Raw genomic sequence first — 8,314 nt, 5'->3', positions numbered from 1 at the left:
TGGCATAGTTTTATATCCTTGTATTCTAGATTAATCAGAAAGAAAGTAAACTATTGTGTAGCTGGAGTCCATAAAGTACAAAAAGCTCTTGCATGACTTCATTTATCTAAATAATTCTTTTGTTTAAAATTTTGACTACTATGAGCTAACTAACTGAAACTTGCAAGTGGCATAAAGGAGACAGGCCGGTTTCAAGGACTGCAGGCGGCTTCACAGGAAAGATAAACCCGTCGGAAATCCTTGGCGGGCCATGAATTTCGCTCTGAGGGTTCTCTGGAATTAGGTCAGTGGACTAAAGGATTTCCTCCGGTTTCTGTGCAGTCACGCAACACTTTTTTCTATTCCTCACAAACTCTTCATTGTTTCCTATACGCAATTTTCATATGCGTTTTCTTCATTTCTCCAGGCTTCAAAAGTCTCTTCGAATAAACTGGTTACATTTACTTTATTTTATTTTATTATTATTATTTTTTTATAAATAACTTTCATCAGTAATCATTTCATCTGAAACTGACATACAGTGTCTCTTAGTAGACCCTGCCCCGACCATATAGATAATTATTTATTCATTTATTCCTCTATTTATGTAAAAATCCGCTCCCTAAAAAATGATTCAGTCAATTAATTTGTTTACTTAGTTATTGTAATCTTTTTACCTATTTTGTAGTTAGTCTTTTATCTATTATTCATTCATTATTTACTAAACTGAAGCATCCCGTTAGAATCGCCGACGATTATGTGAATAATGTATATTTCTCTCTTTCTTTACCAGTTAAATTTTGTGATTGCATTGTAGTGTTGTGTTTTGTATGTGTATGTGTTTGTGTATGTATGGTATGTGTTTTGTGTATGTATACGTGTGTGTGTATCGCGCGCGCGCGCGCGCGCGCGGCGTGTGTGTGTGTGTGTGTGTGTGTGTGTATGTATGTGTATGTGTATGTGTATGTGTGGTGTATGTGTTATGTGTATTGTATTTATGTGTATGTGAAATGTGTATGTGTAGTGTATGTGTATGTGTAGTGTAGTGTATGTTATGTGTATTGTGTGTGGTGTGTGTGTGTGTGTGTGTGTGTGTGTGTGTGCCTATGTGTGTGTGTGTCTGTCGTCTGTCTGTGCGTAAAGATGTGTAAAAATACAGCCCGACCTTAAAGACAAGATCTTTCTGTTATAATGATATAAGTTGTCGCTATACTCCGTAAAAAGGGCTCCGATACAGGGGTTTAAAAAGGCTTAAATCTGAGAAGAAAAGGTGGGTGTTTATAGGTGACATAGGGCTGTTTAGGTAAGTCACTTGTGGACAGTTTTAAATCTACTTCACCTATGCCCTATGTCTATGGTATGTCCCATACCTTTGGCACTAAGTGTTACCGCAAAGGGACGTCGCAACTACAGACACGACTTAATGATAACAATCTAAAATCTTTGGTTATAATTCCCGAATTAGTCCTCTAAGCATACATACTCCATTTTCAAGCATAAAAAACGGAACTAAAAAATAGGGTTGTTACTCACGCGATAAAAGAATACCCCCAAATTGGTACCCACGTTCAAATTTCCGCTGCATGAGTATAGTTCACAAAGATGACACAGCGTTCTTTGTACACCTGTAGCAAATCACGGCAGGTTAAGCACACGATAAGGTGGGTGTGAAGGCAAGGTCTTCGGCGGTGTATGGGGGCACTTTGATTGAACTGATTATCTCGGTCTGATTGAATGATTATCTCGGTCTATTTGGGCGTATGTGCGTCCCGTGGTACCCGCGCGTGGGCAACGTCTCGTTACATCCGGCGGTACAGATATTAGGATTCAAACATCCCCTCGCGTATTCACAGATGGCTTCTGTCTTCAAACCAGATTTTAGGTACCTGTAGAGATTTGACTCTGTAGAGTTACCATATACTGATAATTTGTCTTTGATAAACGGTAAAATTTGGGGTTTTTTTTTTTTTCGATCGGCGGCCTTCAAAATGAATAACCCCACGGCCTGGAAATGGACCAGGTCCTTCCGGTGTTTTCCCTCTATCAGCTGACGACGTGTATAAATACAAACCCCGCTGACTCTAGGGTTAGTCTACTCTTACGCTGACACAGATGTTCTCTGTGTCCTGTCGACGGGCCTGTTTTAGGTTTTTATCCAGACTGTTCATCGCGAGAATTTACCATACCGTCGTTTCCCAAAACATAAAATTTAAACGTTTCTCACAAAGATTATAATGAAAAAAGGCAAATAAAAACACCAACAAATGGAATCACTGAACGCATAGGAAGAAAAAGAATAAGAAGAGTTAGGAGAGGAAAAAGAATTATAAGAAGAAAACACACTCCCGAACCGGTAATCCCTTCGCGATGGAGCGTCGCGGTCGGAAATCCGGGCCGCTTGGCCTCCTTCTGTTGGCACTCGCGGCTCCTTCGGCGGCGTTTTCCCGGGTCGAGGGACGATACTGGAGAGGGAAGGTGACATCTTTGGGATCTACTGCGTGAGTTCGACAGAGGCAACGCGTGTGTGGCATCACAGGAGATCACCAGGGAGGCAGTGAGGAGGGTCATCGTAGATTATTTCAGAGTAAGATTTTATTTATTTGTCTTCATTTGCTGTTCACTATTTATTTCCTTAAAGATTTACCTGTTTACTCGTTCATTTAAACCCTATACCTTCTTTCTTGTTGATTTGTACATCTACTACTTTAATTTATTCACAGTTTATTCACTGAATATAAATCTTCTTCACTCCTTCATCAACCAATACCGTCCTACTCGGGCGCAGCCATTATGTAAGAACGTAAATCACTTTTTCCCTTCTATAAACAACGAGTTATCTGATCCCGCTTTCTTGGCTTTTCCAATGACTTTCAGTTTTATCGCTTCCAAACACCTGGTGGGGGTTCCTTTTGAGAAATACCTGATATTGTTAAAGTTCAGTTTGTAGTTGAAAAGGCATTTATCTTTTTATTACCTACATGTTATTAGTTTTCTTTATTATCTCACATTTATAGTAAGCTGATCATAATCTGCTTTATAATAGGAAAGGGTTTGGGAGGTAGTTGAATAGAGAAATAGAAAGAATGATTGATAAAGCAAAGATTTAAGTACACAGATTTAAATAGTCGTGGGCAGGAAGGAAGGGAGAAGAGGAAGTGATGCAAAAGGTTGGGAGGAAGTTTGAGATAGAGGAATGTAAAGGACGATAGGAGGGTGTGAGAGCACGGGTACCCATGTTTGGTTATATACGCGATACGTCGGTTCCAGGAATACTATCGGTTGTTAATGGATTTATGTGGGCGGTGATGGTGTGTGATGATGATGGTGATGGTAACGATAATAACATGAGTGTAGGATAACTATTAAAGAAATGCAGCAGGAAAATGGAACTACATGATTTTTTTTTTTTTTATCGCCCGCGCAAAAAATATTACTGTATATTGAAAAATTATAACAGCAGTTATCGTGACAGTAACATAAGTGCAATTGTGTTATACAAGTATAAAAAAGCTTCTTTTCCCCTTTTTTTATCCTTTATGTAAAATGTTTGTCATTGATTAAAAAGGTGAAATTCTCCCAAAAGAGGGTTGTTTTGGGGCTTAGCGGTTAAATATCTTTTTATGACGTGTTTGGATCTACCTTTCCCGCTATTTTAGTTCTTCCTATTCTCTTCGTTTTCTTATAATTCCTGTTCTCCGTTTTCTTATTCTTCCCGATTCCCGTTGTTCTCCCCGTTTTCATGCTCTTCCTCTTGTCTGCGTTTTCTTATTCTTCCTCTGTTTTCTTTTTCTTCGTTTTTTCCATTTTCTTGCACTTTTTCTCTGTTTTCTTATTCTACGTCTCTCCCACTGCCAACAACCAAATCAGCGTCTACAATCTCCTCTGACCACCATAACACTTTCCCTATACACCACCCCCCCCTCCATGACGATACCCAAACTGCCACCACAGCTCCTTCCCAGCAGCCCACTCTAACTGAAATTTTCCCATTGGGCAACTGACTATTCATCTCAAAGGAAAATATCAACCGTAAACATCCCCACAACCCATTCTCAGCCGAAGGTCTCTGTCTCACCCTCCCAGACGGTGCCTCCAGCCAAGGGTGTTTACAACCACCGCGACGGCATGACGCTGGAGGAAGCCTACGCGGAGTACTTCGGCGCCGAGTCCTCCCCGAAGCCGTTCCTCTCGACTGTAGCTTCACTCGTGGACGCCGCCGCCGAAGCCGACGCGGGCTACCTCGGCTCCGATCCGAGGTGAGCGGAACGCAGAGACTGGCGGATGGTCACTATTCGTTTACTGTTATTGCTACTACTACTTCTGATACTACTACATCCGAGATTAATGACACTATTTCCACTACTATTACTACAACTACCACTGTCACTACTATTATTATAAAACTAAAACAATTACTGCTGCTGCTGCTGTTGCTCCTGCTACAGGTACTGCTACTACTATTGTTGTTGCTACTATCGTTATTTTATCATTACTGGGGGTGGAGTGGTTCGTCCTACGTAGATCTCTACCTATATATAGACGCTTTTATCTGATTATCTATTTATTCATACAGTCATCCCATATGCTCGTCTATTTATCTGTCCAGAAATCAGTTTTTTTTATCTATTTTTTTATCTTAATCTTTAATAATCTCCCAAACATTTATTTATTCATCGATTCGTGATTATTCCCCCAGGTACCATTTCGGCAGCGAGAGGTTCTCCGAGTCTCAGCAGATACTGACGGGGCGTTGGCCGCGGATCGTAAAGGCAATACAGGCTGGTGACTACAGCGCCGCCATCTACATGCTCGGCCTGTCCCTCAGTGCAATACAGGACTTCTATTCCTATTCGAATTGGGTCGAATTAGGCAATGAGGAATTCAATCCAGATGTTGGTGAGTAAGAGTTCGCTAATTTGCTTGATATGTTAGCCATTTTTGGGGGTTTAATCTTGTGTTTCGTCATATTCCGTCAATTTTTAACTTGATTTTTTAAAAGGAGAGCTATTTTGCTGTTCAAATGATGTAGTATTATCTTATGTTGTTATATCCTGTTTATTAAAGCTGCATTTTTCATGTATATATATATATATATATATATATATTATATATATATATATATATTATATATATATATATATTCTTCTTCTTTTAACGGTAGTTCATGTCTGAGCGCCGTGGTCACACATGATACTTAATTGTAGTTTTCATGTTGTGATGCTCTTGGAGTGAGTACGTGTAGGTCCCCAGTTTCCTTTCCACGGAGAGTGCCGGTGGTACCTTTTTAGGTAATCATTCTCTCTATTTATCCGGGCTTGGGACCAGCACTTGACTTGGGCTGGCTTGGCCACCCAGTGGCTAGGTAGGCAATCAAGGTGAGGTTCCTTGCCCAAGGGAACAACGCGGCGGTCGGTGACTCGAACCCTCGAATTCAGATTGCCGTCGTGCCAGTCCTGATTCCGATGTTCTAACCACTCGGCCACCGCGGTCTTGACGATCATGGGCTTCCATGATTTTTTCTTAGCAATTTGGAGCGGTGGTTTGCCATTGTCTTCCGCCCGGTGTTTTTATCGAGTCACCATCTCTATTTACCCGGCACTGACTTGAGCATAATATATATATATGTTTTATATATTTTATATATAATATATATATATATATATATATATATATATTCATGTATATATATATATATAAAATATTATATATATATTATATATTATATAATATATATAATATATATATTATATATTATATATATACATGAATATATATATATATATATAATATATATATATTATATATATATATATATATATATATATATATTCAAATTTACTTATGTAAATAGTTACTTAGTTTTATATATTTATATTTATATATATATAAATATATAAATAAATATATATATATATATATATATATATATATATATATATATATATATATATATACACATATATGTGGGGCCGCGGTGGCCGAATGGTTAGAGCATCAGACTCAAGACTGTCACGACGGCAATCTGAGTTCGAGGGTTCGAGTCACCGGCCGGCGCGTTGTTCCCTTAGGCAAGGAACTTCACCTCAATTGCCTGCCTAGCCACCGGGTGGATAAGTCAGCCCAAGTCAGTGCCGGTCCCAGAACCGGGTAAATAGAGAAGGTGACTCGATAAAAAAAAAAAAAAACACCGGGCGGAAGGCAATGGCAAACCACCGCTCCAAATTGCCAAGAAAATCATGGAAGCCCATGATCGCCAAGGCCGCGGTGGCCGAATGATTAGAACATAGGACTCAAGACTGGCACGACGGCAATCTGAGTTCGAGAGTTCGAGTCACCGACCGGCGCGTTGTTCCCTTGGGCAAGGAACTTCACCTCGATTGCCTACCTAGCCACTGGGTGGCCAAGCCAACCCAAAGTCAGTGCTGGTCCCAAGCCCGGATAAAATAGATAGAATGATTACCTAAAAAGGTAACACCGGCACTCTCCGTGGAAAGGAACTGGGGACCCTACCACGTACTCACTCCGAGAGCATCACAACATGAAAACTACAATTAAGTATCATGCTGTGACCACGGCGGCTCAGACATGAACCTACCGTTAAAAGAAGAAGATACATATATGCATATTTATTTATTTATGTATATATATATATAATATATATATATATATATATATATATATATATATATATATGTATATATATATATATATATATATATATATATATATATATATTATGATATATATATATATATAATATATATATATATATATTATAAAAACGATAGCCGTAACGATAAGGACAATAATAATAATAATAATAACAAGAAAAAAAGGAGACTGAAACACTAAAGAATATTCTACGTTCTCACACTCTAAAACACCATCCCCTTGGCTCCTCGCAGGAATATCCGGCCTTGCCCTGTCCGACGTGGCGGACCCGCAGGACGGCACGTGCAAGGACTGCCCGACGGACGCCAGCGGGGTCGGCGCCTGTCCTGACAACCTCCTTCAGGACATTCTCGACGCTGGCAAACTCACGTCTGGATATAATGATGGAGACGCTGTGGCAGGCATGAGGGTGGAGAAGCCGAGGGGCGTAGGTGAGTTTTTTTGGGGGGAGAAGGGGAGGGGAGGGAGGAAGAAACAAAGAAAGCATAGTGAGGTGAGTGAGTGAGTGAGGGAGAGGGCAGTGAGATAAAGGAAAGGGAAGGGAAAGAGGAAGGCTGAGGGAGAGAAGGAGCAGATGGGGAGAAGGAGGAAGGTATAATGATGACAAGAATGGAAGGGAGACTGAAGGATGAAAAGAAAGAGAGGAGCTAAACAGAAGGGAGAAGAAAAGAGGGACGAGAATGAGGAGGGAGAAGGTGAGGAGAAGGGAAGTATAGGGAAAGAAAAAGTGAGTGGGAATGAGGACGTCAAGATTGAATATAGGAGGAGTAGATTATAAAAGAATGGGAGATGCAGGGAAAAAGATAAAGTAGAGGATTGTGGGAATGGCCTGGAGGAAATGAGTGTGACATATAGAGAAGGAAAAAAGGAAGAGGACAGGGAGAAGGGGGGAGGGAAAAGTGAAGTAAGATGGGAATACAGAAAGGAGAGAGGGGAGATAATGGAATAGCAAGAACATCAGGCTTTATAATCCTACGATTTCAGATCTACAGAAACAAAGGTGCACGTGTTATTCGCAGTCATTAATGAAAAGCAACTAATGATTTATTAAAAAGAAGGAAACAATAATAAACAAACCAGCATCGAATTCTTCCACATTACATACACACCAAGATACACCCTATGATGTTGTACAAGAAATAATATAATTCCTCCAACCTCCCGCAGCTAAATGCAGCCACGGAGGTTCGAGGGACAAGTCAAGGAACAAGGGGCAAGAGGAGGGATCAACAAAGAGCTCCCGACCGCCTGCTTCTCGCCTCATCACCAGCGCATGAGAAGGCAGCGCAGCAAGCCATCCAGGTGGGTCTATTATGATCCGGATCAGTGAATTGACAGGAGAATGTGAAAGGAAGAGGGAGAGAGAGGAAACGGAGAGGGAGAGGGAAAAGGAGAGAGGGGAGGAAGGAGCGGAGGAGGAAAGGGAGAGAGGAGAAATGGAAGAAAGGGAGGAAAGGTGATAGAAAGATAAGTATATAATTAGATTGATAAAGAGAAAGGAGAGAGCTAAAGGGATGGTCATTTAGAGAGAGAAATTTATAATTTAATATATAATTTTAATTTAGTTTTATTCCATTTGTTACAATGGATATTCTTGGTGCGGCATGCTGTTTGTTTTATTTTGCTTCTAAGTTAATCCTGGTGTACAAAGGAATGGCCGGAG

General features: G+C 40.3%; 1 pseudogene; it reads left to right on the top strand.

Moving 5' to 3' along the window:
- The first annotated feature begins 2,346 nt into the window (after nucleotides 1-2,346).
- LOC119584494 lies at nucleotides 2,347-7,953 on the top strand (annotated as a pseudogene).
- The last annotated feature ends 361 nt before the right edge of the window (nucleotides 7,954-8,314 follow it).

Source organism: Penaeus monodon, chromosome 2 (assembly GCF_015228065.2).
Source record: "Penaeus monodon isolate SGIC_2016 chromosome 2, NSTDA_Pmon_1, whole genome shotgun sequence".
NCBI lineage: Eukaryota > Metazoa > Arthropoda > Malacostraca > Decapoda > Penaeidae > Penaeus > Penaeus monodon.
The sequence above is the reverse complement of the archived record's forward strand: the minus strand, read 5'-3'. Positions and strand labels throughout refer to the sequence as shown.